The 16,688-nt window shown below is 33.4% G+C and overlaps 1 protein-coding gene across 3 annotated transcripts in view; it reads left to right on the forward strand.

The window, feature by feature from the left end:
* Window positions 1-16,688, forward strand: part of LOC138934281 (beta-1,4-glucuronyltransferase 1) — a 31,278-nt gene that overhangs the window by 4,192 nt on the left and 10,398 nt on the right. Inside the window, exon 1 of one of the 3 annotated variants that reach the window (XM_070297868.1) lies at window positions 10,489-10,818. The exons of 1 other annotated variant lie outside the window; for it this stretch is intronic. The gene's annotated coding sequence lies outside the window, so the exon portion shown is untranslated. Of the gene's footprint in view, window positions 1-10,488; window positions 10,819-14,314; window positions 14,436-16,688 lie in introns of those variants that run through there. One more of the 3 variants, XM_070297870.1, reaches the window with a different exon arrangement.

A 16,688-nucleotide genomic window follows, 5' to 3' on the forward strand; every position in this document is an offset into this window, starting at 1 on the left:
TAGTATCTACGGATGATATTTATCATTTTGTCGTTTTACATTTTTAGCTCTCGGTTATGTATAGTACTCTTTTCAGCATATGTCTTAGATTTATTGAAAAATATTCCAAGAAGATTCTTGGATAACTGTAAATTTTTTTATTGATAAGAGCGCTTAAAAAATCCGAGATTCCTTGATAAGTTCGAGGTCGATTTTTTGACGAACATTTTCAAATCCTGATGACATTTTACATTTTATGTAAAGGGATCTTTGTGAATTAAAAAGTGATTGGAGATGTAAAGGGATAAAGGATGCTTTGTTTTTCCATTAATTCTAAACGTCGATTTGATCTCAAAGGAAACTTAAACTTTATCATAACTTCACTTACCCGCTACGTAATTTAATGTTGAGGATAGAAACTCGTTACAAATGGTGAATTTTCTTGCGCGACATAAAATAAAATTATATATTTAAAGAAATCAATTTTAGAAAAGGCAAGGAGGGGAAGAGTAATAGGGAAAAATTAATATTTTATTAGTGCGCGAGAGAGAAAGGCTAAAGATAAATTCAATAAATTATACAAGTGAAAAGCTGTCACAAGGTAAGTGACATGTTCACGATTAAAGATTAAAATTGACGAAAATATCACAAATTGATGTTAATGAAATATTCCGATCGCTAGCAAGAAAAAAAGATCTCTTCCAGCACTTTGTCTGTTTTGCAAAGATTAAGATATGTTTTTAAAAACTATGTTTTTTTAATGTCTGGTTTATTTTTACTTTTTTAAATTTTATTTTATCTTATCGTGTCATAGTTAATAGTTATTTTAATATGTTTTAATAGTTATTTTAACATGTTTTAATAGTTTTTAACGTAGAATTTTCCAGACAGGATTAATAAACATCAGCAATCCGTACGATTTTTAAATGGACATTTTTTTACGGCGATTGGAATATGCGATTATCGATTATCTATTTAAGGAATCTACAGTATGTCTACAGCTGTTACAGTCGTTAATCTGCTTATCGAGTACATTTGAAGCTCGTTGACAACAGTTCATTCATAAAATAATTATCGTGATCGTGAAGATAATCTTCGCGAAATACGAGTATCTGATATAAATTCTAGAAATTCTTTTCTCGCTCTCTTATCTCGACACGTGTTCGAAATATTGCATTGATGTTTATTGAGCTGTGTAATTATTGACTTAAATTTTGGCCATCATACCCCTATAACTTTTTATGCAGAATATTGCAAGGAATCGATTTATGTAAAAAAATTGGGGTGTTTCCGTTTAAAAAAAAAACAAGATTGACATTGAAATCTCCGAAGCGCCTCCACCCAAGGTCAAACTAATGGCACCATCTTATGATCCCCTTAGAACCGAATAACTTTTGTCCGAAACATTTCTTTCTATCTTGCTTCATTTTTTAGATATTCAGGTGTCTCAATATAAATGCCCCACTCTGTATACACATACATGTGTTTGTTAGAACGCGTCTGATAAAAGAGCCGGGTGGCTCTATTCGCACAACACATGGTGCTTATGTCAGGCACGGGGCGACCGCCAACAGTTGCAAAGCAGGAAATCGATCGGTCCGTTCTAGCCGGCTTCGCCCCGACCTTATTCCCTGCAATGAGATCACGCGTCCAAAATTTAATTGCATTCCGTGCAAAGCCGCTGGCCATCGTCCAAACAAGCATTGCACCGAATTGATTTTTTTCGCGGGAAAGAAAGGGAGAAAAAGATTGCTCGCCGATCGGATTTAACGTTGCGCTCGTGCCAAGCTGCTTCGATCGCTTTGAAATATGACGATGTTGTTTCAAAACACGATGATGTTGTTTCGAATGCAAACGACGTTCTTTTTTTTTCTCGGTATATAAAAGTTCCCCAAATGACTTAAATTAATAAAGAATTTAATATTCTTAATTTATTTTAATTTTTATAAATTAATTTTTTACTATTTATTGTATATCTCTGTTACGCGACAATCGATACATATGTATAACTGTCATACTGGAGACGATGAATTCTCTCTAATTATTCTTATGTGAACGTGATAAGATATTTCAGACGTATTCGCGAATTTATGAAAACGCAGAATGATGGAACGTGTATTGTTTCCTCTCCCGTCTTTTTTTTTATTTTACATTCGTGTCGTCGCGAAAGACGAGCAGCAAACCGAGGCTGAAGCGAAACGAGGACGAGAGCATTGACTCGTTTGAATGACGGATACATAAATCGCGGATTCCTAATTAACCATTCAATATTCTATGGGTGTCGCGCGTGGTAAGTGCGATGATAGCTTTAATAAACGATTGCCACAACTGTATGAGTAATGATAAAGTACCTGATAAACACTTGTTTCAAAATGCACCCGTCAATACTTGTTCAACGTTAATATCAATAGACGCAATAAATAAAATATGCGTAAGCAAATATGCAAGAATGTAATGTCGGCATTTATCAAAAATACTACGGTTCAGATCCTAAGAGAGTCGAGGGAATAAATTCTGCCTGCGATTCCATCCTCGGAGGATCATGGAGAGATTTAAGCTATCAAGTCTGAATCGGATTTCAGAATCAAACCGGGTTCAGAGCTCGGAGAGATCGTCTTGTTCTAAGGTAGTCAAATGCTACAGCGAGCCGCAACGAATCGTGGATCCGCGAAAGAATCGTTCGGTTTACGATAAGAGGAATTTACTCTCGCGTCGCAATAACGAGATGTCGATTAACGACAAACGCGTTGGCGGACGTCGGCAATAACATAGTCCGCGGAGGGTGGTCTGGTCTTCCTCCGTATGCGATCGCAATAGCGGTCGATAAGCCTTAACACCTGCACTCGAGCTGATACCGCGATAATCATAACACAGTCTGTTGGCGAAATCCACCTCGGATCGATCGCCCTCCTTGCCAATCTTAAATTTATACCGGAATCGGCACAAATACAAAATTGTACACAGAGCTATTTCATCGACTTCCATTAAGTTGCATCCGATAAGATATATATATATATATATATATATATATATATATATATATATATATATATATATATATACTTTGCATGAAAAGTATTGGTCCGAACTGACAGAACTTTAATTTCACGATATTAATTTATCCGTTAATTTATACGATATTAAGTATTATATTTTGATTTCGTTTTTTCTTGGTATTTTAATATCCTTTCTAAAATTTATATAAACGATATATATTGAAATATTATATTATTATACGAGACACGCGCGTTTCGATGTCGGCGATATTTTTCGCAACACTTGCATCAACTTTCCGCGCTGTTAGGGTACTAACGTACACATCTGGTTACTATCTTAGAATTAGATGTTTATCAAATATTCGAGCGACCGAACATGTTGCGTCGAAGTTAAAACGAAACACATGGCGGCAAAGCGAAGCTATAACTCGTCGCCCTAGCCGAGACTTAAATATTTATCCGTCTTATCTACCCGAAGTACACTTACATAGGATAACATGCGCATAAGCCGCATGCATATTCCAGTTACGAGGATGACGTAGAGGTCGTGCGACATCCTCGAAACGGCCTTGGCGGAGAGCTCATGAGAACGAATCGTAAGGTGAAAGCTCTTACTGATTGAAAGTCGCGCACACACGTGATGATCGTTCATTCTTCTACCAGGGATGTCGTTATCTCTCGAAGAGATAATATATACATGCTCGAAGGAATTTCGAAAGGAATTGGACGATCGTGGCTGATAGAGAATTACGAAATCAGATTGGATTCAGCTGTCAAAGCTGTCCAACAATCCAATTGACACATATTTAAAATTCCTTTCTTCGAAATATTAGCAATAACTCGATTTTTCTCACAATGTAATTTTTTAAATGATGACATTTATTAAATGATGAAAACGAGTTTTAACTTATGTCTTAATTACATACATGTATACGTGTGATAATTTAATATTGATAGCTATTCTCTCGCTAATAATCGCAAATTTTTAAGAGACGAATAATCGTCGAAACGTGTAAAAAAAACCTCGGAAATCTAGTTTGTATCAATAAATTTGTTACCTTAAATAATGCAGAATTGAATGATTAAGCAAAGATTACATCACGATCGATCAACGAGATTGATGATCGAGATTGATGTCGTTGCATCACGAGTTGTAGTAATAGCTTCGTGGTTTTTGTGTTCAATCATCTGGCTGTCTCCCTCGGATAATCCCTCTTAATAACTCGATCGCACGCTTAAATATAACCGCGATCATCTTTTTATAATATCGCGATGTTCTCACGGATGATCGAAGAAATAATTATGTACAAAACATTTGAGTTATGTTTACCATAATTCATTCAACTTTAAGCTTGTAAAAAACATGTATCTCTTCGATGTTTAATTATATGATACGTTCGAACATTTCTTTCGTAGAATGTGTCATTCCGCGTTTTCACTACATCTTTTTAACTATAAATCCGTCTCTTTTTCATAGCTTTCTAATGTTAAGGTCAAATATATCCAAACAGTTGTCTCGAGAGAAAATTCTGTTGCTTCAAGCTATCTTAAAATTAATTACAGAATAAAGCTTTGTTATTACGTCGCTTCATATCTCCGAAAATGTAACAAGTTTCCTTTATCGAATTTATTTTGACTATTATTATTAATCTTTTATATATCCATCAATTTTTCTCCAAATGTATAAATATATAATTTAAATAAACAAAAATGGAATTATAGTTTTCTCCATCTTCGATTTACTATAAAAATTGAAAAAGTTTTTCATTTGTTAAACGCTAATTTCGTTACAAATATTTTAACCAGAAAATGATACACGATAAGTGCATCCAGCTGAGTGTAGAAAAAGTTATGAATGTTTTACTTTTTCTTTCAATTTATATAATTAATTATAATGAAAGTGAATCTCGATTGAGTTTTGAGTTAAATAATCATATTTGATTAAAGATACACGGAGTTCGATTAAGAGAGACGCATAGATCTTTCTAACATTAGCATGCTCGTCGCATACGATCCTGTCGTGAAAGTTCAAGTAGCTTTCTTCGGTCGTAGCGACTAGTGTGTCAGTAGTCGAAAGTAAAATCGGAGCAACTTATCTTACTGTGGCATCTTAGAATCACGAGATGTTACGTAATCCGACGAAACTGTCGTATCTTGTATATCTTTTTAAAACTTACTATAAAATATAAAAAAATGAATAGGTCAAAGAGTTAAAGAGAGAGATTTTTAAGAATGTTACTCACGAGATTTAATAACGGGAAATTGAAATATTTAATTGTTCAACAAGATTAATTAAATTAATCATATATGTCGTGTGTCCTTATGCTAATTATTGTAATTCTAACAGTGCCTGTAGATGCATCTATTACAGGGCTAGGCGTTCCCGACATCGTTGTCGAGAGATCCGAAAGTATGTGACCGTGTGTTATCCCGAGTAACATTTTAAAAAATGATCGCGATCGAGCGACGCGAAAATGGATGATAAGTCTCTCAAAGGAGAGACCCCGTCGATGAGATGTGAAAGTGCTCGACCGCGCTTGAAACGAGTGCTACTTTGTGAGCACTTCACGAGAATCGAATTTTTCAATCGATCTGTATATTATATCTTTAAAGATTGGGATTGTCGCATGTAAAGATGTCCATTTCTTTTTTAAGTTACACAAGGGGCTAATAAAGCCCAAAGTCACAAAAAGCGATCGTGATCACGAAAATTATATTTAATATATTGTATTAATGGAGAAATAATTATTTTATTTTAATCAAATTTTTTAAAGGGGAAGAAATAAAAATGCAAAGCATACATATATAATTATAAAGAAATATATTGTTAAGAAGTATGATATAACGAAGTATTAATAAAATAAAATGTAAAAGATTTTACTATAATAAAGATATCGGGTAGAAAGTTTTATGAAATAATTCTATTACAGATCTTTACATCTCAATCAAATATTACGATAAAGTTATATTTGGGGGATATATTATAAATCTGTATGTGCCAAGATCTTCCGATTTATTTGAAAGAATTGTCCCTGAGGATTGAGCCTCGCGAAAGCGGCGGTTTCTCTCTGGCTATATAAGCGCTAATTCACAAGGGATGGCAGAAGCGTATTTACAGGGGTGGGTAGGGGTGAGCGACCGGTCAAAGTGTCTCTTAGTGAGAGAGGGTACGTCGTAAAGACACAATGGCGCCGCAATCAATATTCAGGATGTAATGATATCGCGCGTAGAATGTTACTGTGTAATGCAATATTGACTTGCGATATGAGATGCTAATTGAAAATGAAACAAATCGCTAAAAATATATGATAAGCCAACAAAGTTTTACAAAATTGTTATATATATTTGCTCGTGGGAAAAAGTGTTTAACTTAAAATTTATTTCGATTTGTGATTTTCTTTTATAATTGAATTAATTACTAGAAATATTTCTCGCGAATTCTTTGAAATAAACTAAAATCTATATGTTATATAATTTTGCACATATATGTATGCACGTGAGTTTTTTAATGCTATTTTACACTAGGACCTTGACTTAATATCTTGACAGATATTCATAGAAATAACGTATGCCAATAGATGATTATAAAACCGTGATTACAAGTTTGCGTAGAAAGTAAATGTTGATTTAGTAAAGAATTTTTTCCTTATGCATATTTTAATCATCGTAGAATTCGATGACTTGGCGATCATCGTCGATTCGATAGATCTCCGCGCGAATAAAACTATGTACGTGAGAGAGAACAATTTTCTATATATTTCAATTATATATATAATAAGAGATATGTTAGAAAATTAAAAATCGTTAAATATATTGCATTGTATCTACCGCAGTTACCGATAGCGAAAAATTTGATAAAAACAAAACAAAAAAATTGTGTGCGCCGTCGTTATACATATATGATATTGTACTCCCGTGTATTTGCGAAGCATTCTCTTAAATCACTGTGTGCGCGAATATCCGAATAAAATTACCGCATTTTCGTATTCAGAGGGACATATATATTAAGATCGACACCATTATACGAAAAGATATCTCTCTTCGTCCCGCGGGATTCGAGAAGTCGTAAATTTACCGTGAATATATCTTGCGATACATAGAAAGGAAATCGTTATTTACGCGAACAAAACCGGAAAATGAGGGGAAGCGGGATCGTCGCATAAAAATGTATACCTTACCTTGCGCCGCGTAAATATCGTGCCGTTAAAAATTGCCGTTGCGGTCGAGCGGGTTTTAGGGGAAACAAAGAACAATTCCCGGTGATGTTTCGTCTTGCCGTTCGTGCCTCTGCAAATATATCGAGATTCGCCGCCGTCATTATGAATTCGCATTTTCGTAATCGCGAATTAATTCTCTATGACCATTTATGACGTTGTAAACGTTATTTAACTCTCGCCTTCGGGGAACGCCGATTGTGTAAGAACGCGATGAATTGAAAGAATTGTAACTCTGTTGTCCGTGGCCCTGTCGTGAATTCTGTTGGAATATATTCTCTCGAATCAGAATTAAGAATTTGATAGAGAAGCTTAGTACGCGAGTTATTCGATTTTAGAATACGATGAGAAAGTTCACGTTGCAATAATTAAATAACTAAAAATATTTTAGAGGAAAATTTCATTTATTTCATGTTGAAAAACGTCCCGGCGGTCTATTATTATAGGTCATGACGAAGAGAGAATTTATGTTAAAGCGAACTCGCGCATTTTCAATCTCAAAAATAAAATGCGAATAAAGCAAATTTATTGGAATCTCTTCGTTATTAATTATGTTGAAATTAAATTTGCGGTTGGATATCAAAGGAAATTTTAGCGATACATGACGCGCTACGTTATACAATTCTGTTTTCAACAAATGTAATTAAGTTTGTATATACAGAGTGAGGCAAATAAAACGTTACAGATTAATATCGCAGAAAATATTGTTAGTAGAAAAAAAAGTGTGAAATGAAAAGTGTTTGATGCCAAACGAATTAAACCACTCTGAATGTGATTCGATGTGTGTTTTTTTTTTACATTTTCTTTCAGTTTGTTTTCATAATCTGGCTATTTGTTGAAAAAAAGATTCTTGAAATTGTTTCATTTTTTTCGAATTGAATTATATTAAACAATCTGAACTTACACTGCTAACAAATTCGACGTACATGAGAATATTCAAAAACGACGAATAGCCAGATTGTGAAAACAAACTGAAAGAAAATATAAACAAACACATAAAATCACATTCAAAGTATTTTAATTCTCTTGATTTTCTTTTTTTGATCCTTTCGATAGATCGTTAAAGTGCCTAGAGGTTCAAGGCAATCGCTTTGAATAATATTTCAATTATTGTGATTATTAATAAATAAAAGCGTACTAATAAAGATGTATTTTTTTTTACACAATTTCTTCATTTATAAGCTCGAAATGAATGATCTTATGTCATAGATCGTTGGATTCCTCTCAGTAACGGCTACAAGATTGCGTAAAAAAAATCTATATGGTCTCATTTGAAAAAATGGAGGAGATATTAATCTGACCATATATCAATCGATAAAAAAATTCTTATACATCCTTGTCTCTCATATGTCCCCCTTGATACGAAACAGTTTTCATTTCACACTTTCTTTTCTACAATTAATATTTTCTACGATATTAACTTGTAATGTTTTATTTTGACTTATGTATATTTGACTCCTGTATATTTTTATAAAACATTGTTATTTTTATACATGTAAATACTTAAATTTATCGATTTTTAAACACACTGCGAATTAACAATTTAAAACGCACGGTATGATTTAATGATTTGTGCGAGTTGTTTGTGATTTTGTCACGTTTTAACACAATTTGTATCACGCTTGTTAATAAATATTTCTCTTATCAATTGAGTCACTTATAAGTGATCGTTTAAGTTGTATTACTTATTGCAAGTAAATAATATAATCTTTTCTCGAAGTATTGCAATTTTTAGAAACAGGAATTGTATCCGCAACCGCGAGATAGGTATAGAATGATTGCGATTTACTATCTACATGTGATAAAGCTTGGTTCAGACGTTATTAAAAAAATTTTATTTGTAGAAGAAAGAAACTTGTGAAATTATAAAACTTTACAAAATAATCTATCAATTTCTTCCAATTTATTACCACAAATTATTTATACAAATTTTATAATTTAAATCTAGCAAAAATCATAATTCAGTTTTTCTCGTGATTGTAATAATTGATTTAAAAAATGAACAAAAAGAAAAAGCTTCGACATTCTTCCTGTGAGAGCCCTGAATAATTAGAATCCCTGAGAAAAAATTCATGTTAATATTTTATGCAACTTTTTGAGAAAACTGTTAACATATACATACGTTTTTTCGTATTGAAGAAGAGAAAGAAACGGCGATAAAAATTGCATGGAACATTTATGTAAAATTGATTTTCAGAGTTGTAGTCTTCCTCTCTCTCTCTCTCGAAACTTCAGTGGAACTTTGCTACAGCAGAATAATGTTCAGTTGCCAAGTCATATCCTGTGCAAACTGATATGATATAGATAATGTCTAGATATAATTTCTAGGCGATGAAAAATTCACACACTATTCTAAGAAAAAGAAGATACATGTTTTTTAAAAGGTGAAAAAGAACATAGGACAAAATATGCAAGCGGGAGATAAGAATGTTAAATTTTGTTAATTAGATCGAGATGAATCTTGAATTTTTCGTCGCAGCCGCGTTTACAGTTAAGATGCACGATGGAAAAACGTGTACCTTAAAGTCAAACGGATAGATACTTAATAGGTTGATTCGTTATGCGAATCTGAGCTTTCCTATCAAACGATTACATTTAACGCATTTTAACAAACGACATGAATCGCGACAATAAGTGGATCGAGTCGATGACACGTGTCAGCTGATTGGACAACTGCATTAGCGTTTAGGCCGTTGAGTCAAAATTATTTTTTCAATATTCTAATTTCGATCGTAATAATTAGATTTAACTTTAGGAGGACATCGCGATCAATAGTTTGAATGTGAAAACAATGGGCTTCAAGGGTAATAAACTTCAAGGGTTTAATAATTTTAAAATTTTAGAAAGAGAGTAATAATCTATGAAAGGAAATAATTTATAATTTATTTCTCTGCATTTATGCAGCTGCTGATCTTAATTAATAATTTAATATTCTTTGTATTTGTATCAGAATATGAATTTATATTATAATATTTTGTGATATTATGCGAAATTTATTATATAAATTTTTATAATTTTATTTTATTATTTGCGATATATAAAATAACAATAAAATTATAAATGAGTAAAATAATCGAATTACACGTTCAATATGCCAAAATTTAATTTTGAGATCATAGAGAATGGAAGCATATATATCGATATTTACATATTTTTTAAATATTCACATCAAAGTGTTATTACACACATTTTAGAGAAAGAAGGAGAATAATTATTATATTTCATAAATATTGTATATTTAGATTGTAGAATATAATTCTAATACTTTTGAAAGACGATTGCGGTATATTCACTTTATCTTCCCTCTTGTAAGAGAAAGTGTAAAAAATTCTTGAGTTGCGAGCGTAGAGCGGAGATATCGAGCGTAACAATACCGATACCAGTCGCTATCGCAATTTCGCGATTCATCGAAAGAAATCAAGCGGACGATTGCGGGCGCGGCGGGATCGAGAAACCGTGAACTTGCATGTTAAAATTTGCACGGCTTCCTCGCGGCGAGGGAAAAACGCCGTCACCTCGACCACCACACGACGAGGACGACGGCACGACGGCGGTGCATTCGCGGCTCAAGGTTGTCACGATGGACTTTCCGCCCAACCGGTTTCCAAGCCACGCCATACATTATTAAGGTATGCATGACTTTCCTCCGCGAGTGCGCGCGATCCCGTGAATTTCCGCGAGGCCGGGCTTTAAGTACGCGAGCTCCACGACGAAAATCTCGCGACGATGTAACATTAAAACGGATGTTGTCATCCGGTAATAAAGGGATCGAATAAAGAAGCGAAGAACGGTACTTTTCGAATCCCAAAAGATATTAACATTTTTTTTATTTCTCTCTCTCTCTTTTTTTTACGAAATAGATACGTGTATAATATCGAAATCGTGTTTGCAGAAATATGATTTTATTTGTTTTGCATTTGGTGTCGAATTTTTGCTTTCCTATTATACTCTCAACTTTAATTTTATCTCGTTTATAATCGTGATATCGTAGATTGTTATTGCGATCGTGTTATTGTGGATGCATATTTTTATTACAAAAGATTTTATTACTATTGAAGAGATATTTGTTCTTCTTATTGTTGCTTGAAACGTGACCAGCGATTTTTTTTTTTAGTATGATGCAATTGCAGATAATTGACGGTCAGCAGTAACGAATGTGTATTATACTTACAACGTTATCATTATCCTATTCCGTCATGTAATAATAAAACAGCTGCAGATTGCTCTTTCACTCTTTAAATTAACGAAAATTATATAAATCAATATCACACTTCAATTTAATATATATATATATATGTGTGTGTGTGTGTGTGTGTGTGTGTGTGTGTGTGTGTGTGTGTGTGTGTGTGTGTGTGTGTGTGTGTGTGTGTGTGTGTGTGTACTATAAATAAATAATAAATAATAATAAATAAATAATTTTTATATATATTGTACTATAAATAAATTTGTTTCTCTCTCTCCCAAATCCGCTATTAATCTTAGTTATGCGATTTTTTCATGTTCAGGAACAATTTTCTCAACAAACGATAGTCCACACACAGAAACCGTTTTTTTCTCCCTGTTTTTATTCCGACTCGCGATTGACGTTGCACAGCTGAAATAAAGATGTGCATGCCCCTGTGCAAATGGATGCGTGATTCGTTCCATCAATTTCGTGATTAAGGGGAGCACTAAGTATCTCGCGGCCTAGATTTTTTAATTAAAGGAGCATAACCCGAGTACAAATACATACAGTAATCGCGTTTACACGAGTCACGTGCACAATAGTCGATTGTGACGATTGCGTTTCTCGTTATCGTATGTACTCTTGATAACGGAAAAGCCTAGGGATTGTAATTAGCGCGTAGCAATTCTGTGTATAGAAAGAGAAAGAGAGAGAGAGAAATACGTGTGCATACACATGCACCACGTAATGATTTATCGTCATAATTTTGAAATGAAAAACGAGACCGCGACATTGCATGCGGTTGCGCAAGCTGCGCATCTCATTAACAATTGTGTACCGATGTTTAGCACTGATTTATGCGAATCGTTCGGAAATAATATTTCCTCGATCTTCGATCAATTGTCCCCTGCGAGCGCAAAAGTATAATGAGGATTTATACACTGCCTTTTATACACTGTTCTTCTAAATATTGCAGCGAGAGAATTTTTATGACCACACACGACGAATAATAATATTGTCTTGGCGAACAAATCTTCAGATATGTGATATAAGCATTTGATGTTTCGTAATAAAAATATATCTAAATAGTAGAGTAATATGTAAAAAATTTTAATATCGATTTACAATCACTAGACACAATAAATATTATTTATCTACCGTATTTTTGTATTATACAGGGACGGTCCTCGTAACGGTCGCTACGATTTTTAAGGCACTTACAATAATCTGACATAAAAAAGTTTCAAACAAAAGTTGTGTGGCTTCAAGGGGGCCATAAGATGGTGACAATGATTTGACCTTGGAAAATCATTTGAAGGTCATGTGAAGGTCAACTTTAAAATCTTAAATGGAAACCCACATTTTTTATTTAGTATTCTTGTAGCTGACATCGAGAGCTTTCCAAAACACTATAACAAAGTATTTTTTTATTAAGTACTTTTTGAGTTATTTTATATTTTAATCTGACATATTTTGATATAAAAAATTAAATATCTCGTAAAATATTTAGTTTTTGATAATCTTACCGTAATACTTCTATGTACAGAATAATGAGACAAATCAATTAGAATAAAAAAAAAATTGTTTTTAAGAAAATTATTTACAATGTATTTTTTTAAACAATTATTTATCACACACACACACACACACACACACACACATATATACGTTTATATCCGTTATTTATCTTATTACATTTTACATATTTTAAACTATATCTGCTCAATTATATTATAAATTAATTGATTTAAATCTTTTATCCATCGTGGTATAGAGATGCTGTTAACGCATCTCCGTCGATACGTGCCAAACTTTTCACGAGTAAAAAGAAAGAAAAAAATCTCTATTAATTTCCCGAAGGTGAGATGAATAATAGTAAAAAACGCGAAGGTAAAGAGCTCGTTTTTTGCCATGTCAACCGAGATCGAAGCCGAAGCCGGAAAGTGCAATCGAACGCGCGAGAAACGTCATAAAAAAGAGATCGGATTATTATATCAGATCAAAAGGCGGAAAACTGGATTACCTTGAGAAGCCAGTACAAAGCTGGTATCTAAATATAAAGCCGCGCTTGCAAACGCGCATTAATGGCCTTACTTTACTCACACGGATTTATATGCGCTATTATTAATGACAGTTCGCCTGATGACAAATTGATTGATGATAGCTACTTTGTGTTTCGAAAGACGAAAAAATATGTTTCCAATTATTTGGAATGATTTCATTCCGAATTTTTGAATTGTATTAAATTGTTTTACTTTCTCTTTTTTTTTTCGACTTTATTTTGATAGAATTTTGCCATAAAACAAAGAGATAAAATTTATTTCGTGATTACTAAGGTGTCGAGAAAAGATATTCAACTTAAAATCAAAATGACTGTCATTTCCAATTTTAATAGCAAATTAATATAAATTTGAAAAAAAATTAGAGTATGAAATTTTATGTAAGAATAATAATAAGAAATTTTAATATATATTTATAAATTTTCTGGGGGTTTTCTTCTTTATTAAAATTCTCGGGTTTTTTTGCTTGCGAAAGGGAAATATTTTCCAAGCGTCTCTCCTCTTCCGGAAGAATGACGATCCTGTTGAATGCTCTCGTTAACGATCGAAAGCACGGAAAGCTCACGCGAATACGTACGATTCGTCTTCGAAGTGCTCTATTACGAGCACGAAATTGTCGATCAATCTCGATACCGGAGATCAGCTGCGTGATCGAGCGTTCGCCCAAGACGTACCACTCTTGCGGCAATTTGCAGATCGACGCGGATTATCGTGGATCGGTGCAAGGGGCGATACAAACCGCCGCAATTCGCCGTTGTTTGGCCATTAACGTCGATCGCCTTTGAGGTATGCACGCGCGGCGCATATCGTGCCTAACACAAGGCCCATCAATTCACCCGCTTGTTTTGATTTCTGTTCTTGAATCTCGGCTTGCTCGAGCAGTATCGCTCGTTCAGATACGCATTCGTTTGCATCTGGCCGCGAAACGAAGCGAATACGCAGCGTAATATCAGGCCTGTTCGTATTCAACGCACGATAAATATTTATCATCATTTGTATCAGGAAGAAATCGTCTGTACAGGTAAAATGTACTCCATATTTTATCGATTTAATCAATATTGTTATTCTACTTCTCTCTCTCTCTCTCTCTCTCTCTCCATTTCTTTGTCGATTTACGACAATTTAAAATTTATATCTTTATTATAATAATTCATATGTATTTTTTTTCTTTAATAAAAGACATACAGTATAGAAGAAAGTTTGAAAAATTATATGCGCGGATATTATCGCAACATTGCTACAATTTCTGGTATGGCACGCGCAGCCCGTCAGTTAATGATTATTGATTCAACCTTTCACACGTTTCTCCCAGAATAGAAATTGTAGAAGAGAAACTATGCAATTTCAAATCAAATTACTTGTGTTATTAGTATCTACACACAATAGTATTAAATAAAATGTATCATATACAAAAATCTTTAATTAACGTTTAATTTTGAGATGTCGCCAGTAGATAAATTAATAGCCGAGTGTAAAACACGACCAAACTGGTAAGGAACATTTTAATAACATAAAAATGCACGCAAGTAATCTTTCCGTAATTAGCAAACACAAATTAGAATTTGATCATGACTTCGATTGGTCGGCGCCTGATATTCTGCATACCGAAAAACATGTAAGAAAGAGAGAAATAGTCGAAATGTTCTTTATTAAAAAATATGACAACATTATTAACTCTCAAAAGGACACAGAGAATTTAAATAACATATACGATAGATTAATAAAGGTCGTTTAATCTTTTTCAATATCTCAAACAGAGAGGTTGACACAGTGTCATTATGACATATCGAATTTTTCTCTTTCAACTTTTTAACTATAACGCAGATACATAATTTCGTTTATTTCTCATTTCTGTAACGTGATTATCATTATTTATAATATTGTAATTTTAGTTCACTTGATAAGGACCAAAATCATATGGTCGAAACGTTGTGATGTAACAATCAAACAACAAATTGTCAGTTTGGTCGTGTAAACACTCGTCTAAAAATCTTTGATTTTTGCATGGCATTATGAGAGTTAGTACATAATTGGCATACGTAATTTCATTGCAATTTAATTTATCGTTGTAAAAGAATCGAGAGCACGCATAGATGCGAAACGTTTTCGTGTCAACGAAAAATAGATAAAATTATTTCGTCACGAAAAGCTAATGAAAGAGATGTGTAACATCGAGAGCGACGTGACTTTTCGAATTTATCATATCGGAAAGATTTATACGTCGGACGTGATAAACAATCGTGACACTCTCTCCTATCAAGTAATTACGGCTTGAAGATCTATTTATACATCCGCTTTCATAATTCTATCAGACGAGGATGCCTCATCCTTTTAACAAAATTAGTGTCGATTATTGCGCAAAAATATTTCAATATCACATCCCTAAATATATAATCATCGGCGATTTTAATTGGAAGCACACACGATTTTTCTATGATATAATTCAGTAGTTCTAAAAATATTTTGAGATATCAAACATAATTAATGTAATCATGTAATGTAATCGTTGAAATCATAGAATAAGAAAAAGAGAGTTATGTGTTAATTTTATTAAAATTAGAATTGAATATATCGTATAATCATATGAAAATCATTCTCTAAAAATTTCTAACATATGGAAGATATCGTGAAACATTAAAGAATGTAAACGTACCTGAAAATACGCAGATACTTTGGAAACACTCACTTACATTCAGCCAAAGTGTATAATTAATACCGTTGTAATTAGTATCGTTTCTCCAATTGCTGTCTCGATTCAATGTTGTCGAAAGCAGTTTCCGGTCGGCGGGTTTTTTTTTTTTTTTTTTTTTTTATAGCATTGAAAACTTTTTGGAGTCTCTCCATTCAACGGCATCGTCGTCGTATCGATCGACGTGCATGTCGCGTGCACAGACAGAAAATATCGTGAAACTACACGACGATAAATAATTTAACCGGATCTGTCGCGTGTAAGTGAAGACGTTCGTTTCTATCGCACAACTGTCACTCTTTATCATGCGAATAAAAATGCGCGTGTATCTGTATTCGATGAATAACCGTCGTGTTTCGCGCAATCGTTATCATTATGCGAGATTTATGCACTTGTTATGCGAGAGAAGTGTCGCAACCGATCGGTGATACACCAGCGTGAAATCACTTTCAACCGACTAATAATATAAGCTCCTCTCTCCTCATCTCTCTCTTTCTCTCTCTCTCTCTGTTACGTTTAACGTACATTAAATTAAATTACATCAAGCTGATGGTGCTTCGATATTGATGAAAACAGCAATTGATC

The sequence above is a fragment of the Polyergus mexicanus genome, unplaced genomic scaffold, assembly GCF_030449975.1.
Source record: "Polyergus mexicanus isolate NDT 795.1 unplaced genomic scaffold, iyPolMexi1.0 SCAF_6, whole genome shotgun sequence".
Classification (NCBI taxonomy): Eukaryota; Metazoa; Arthropoda; class Insecta; order Hymenoptera; family Formicidae; genus Polyergus; species Polyergus mexicanus.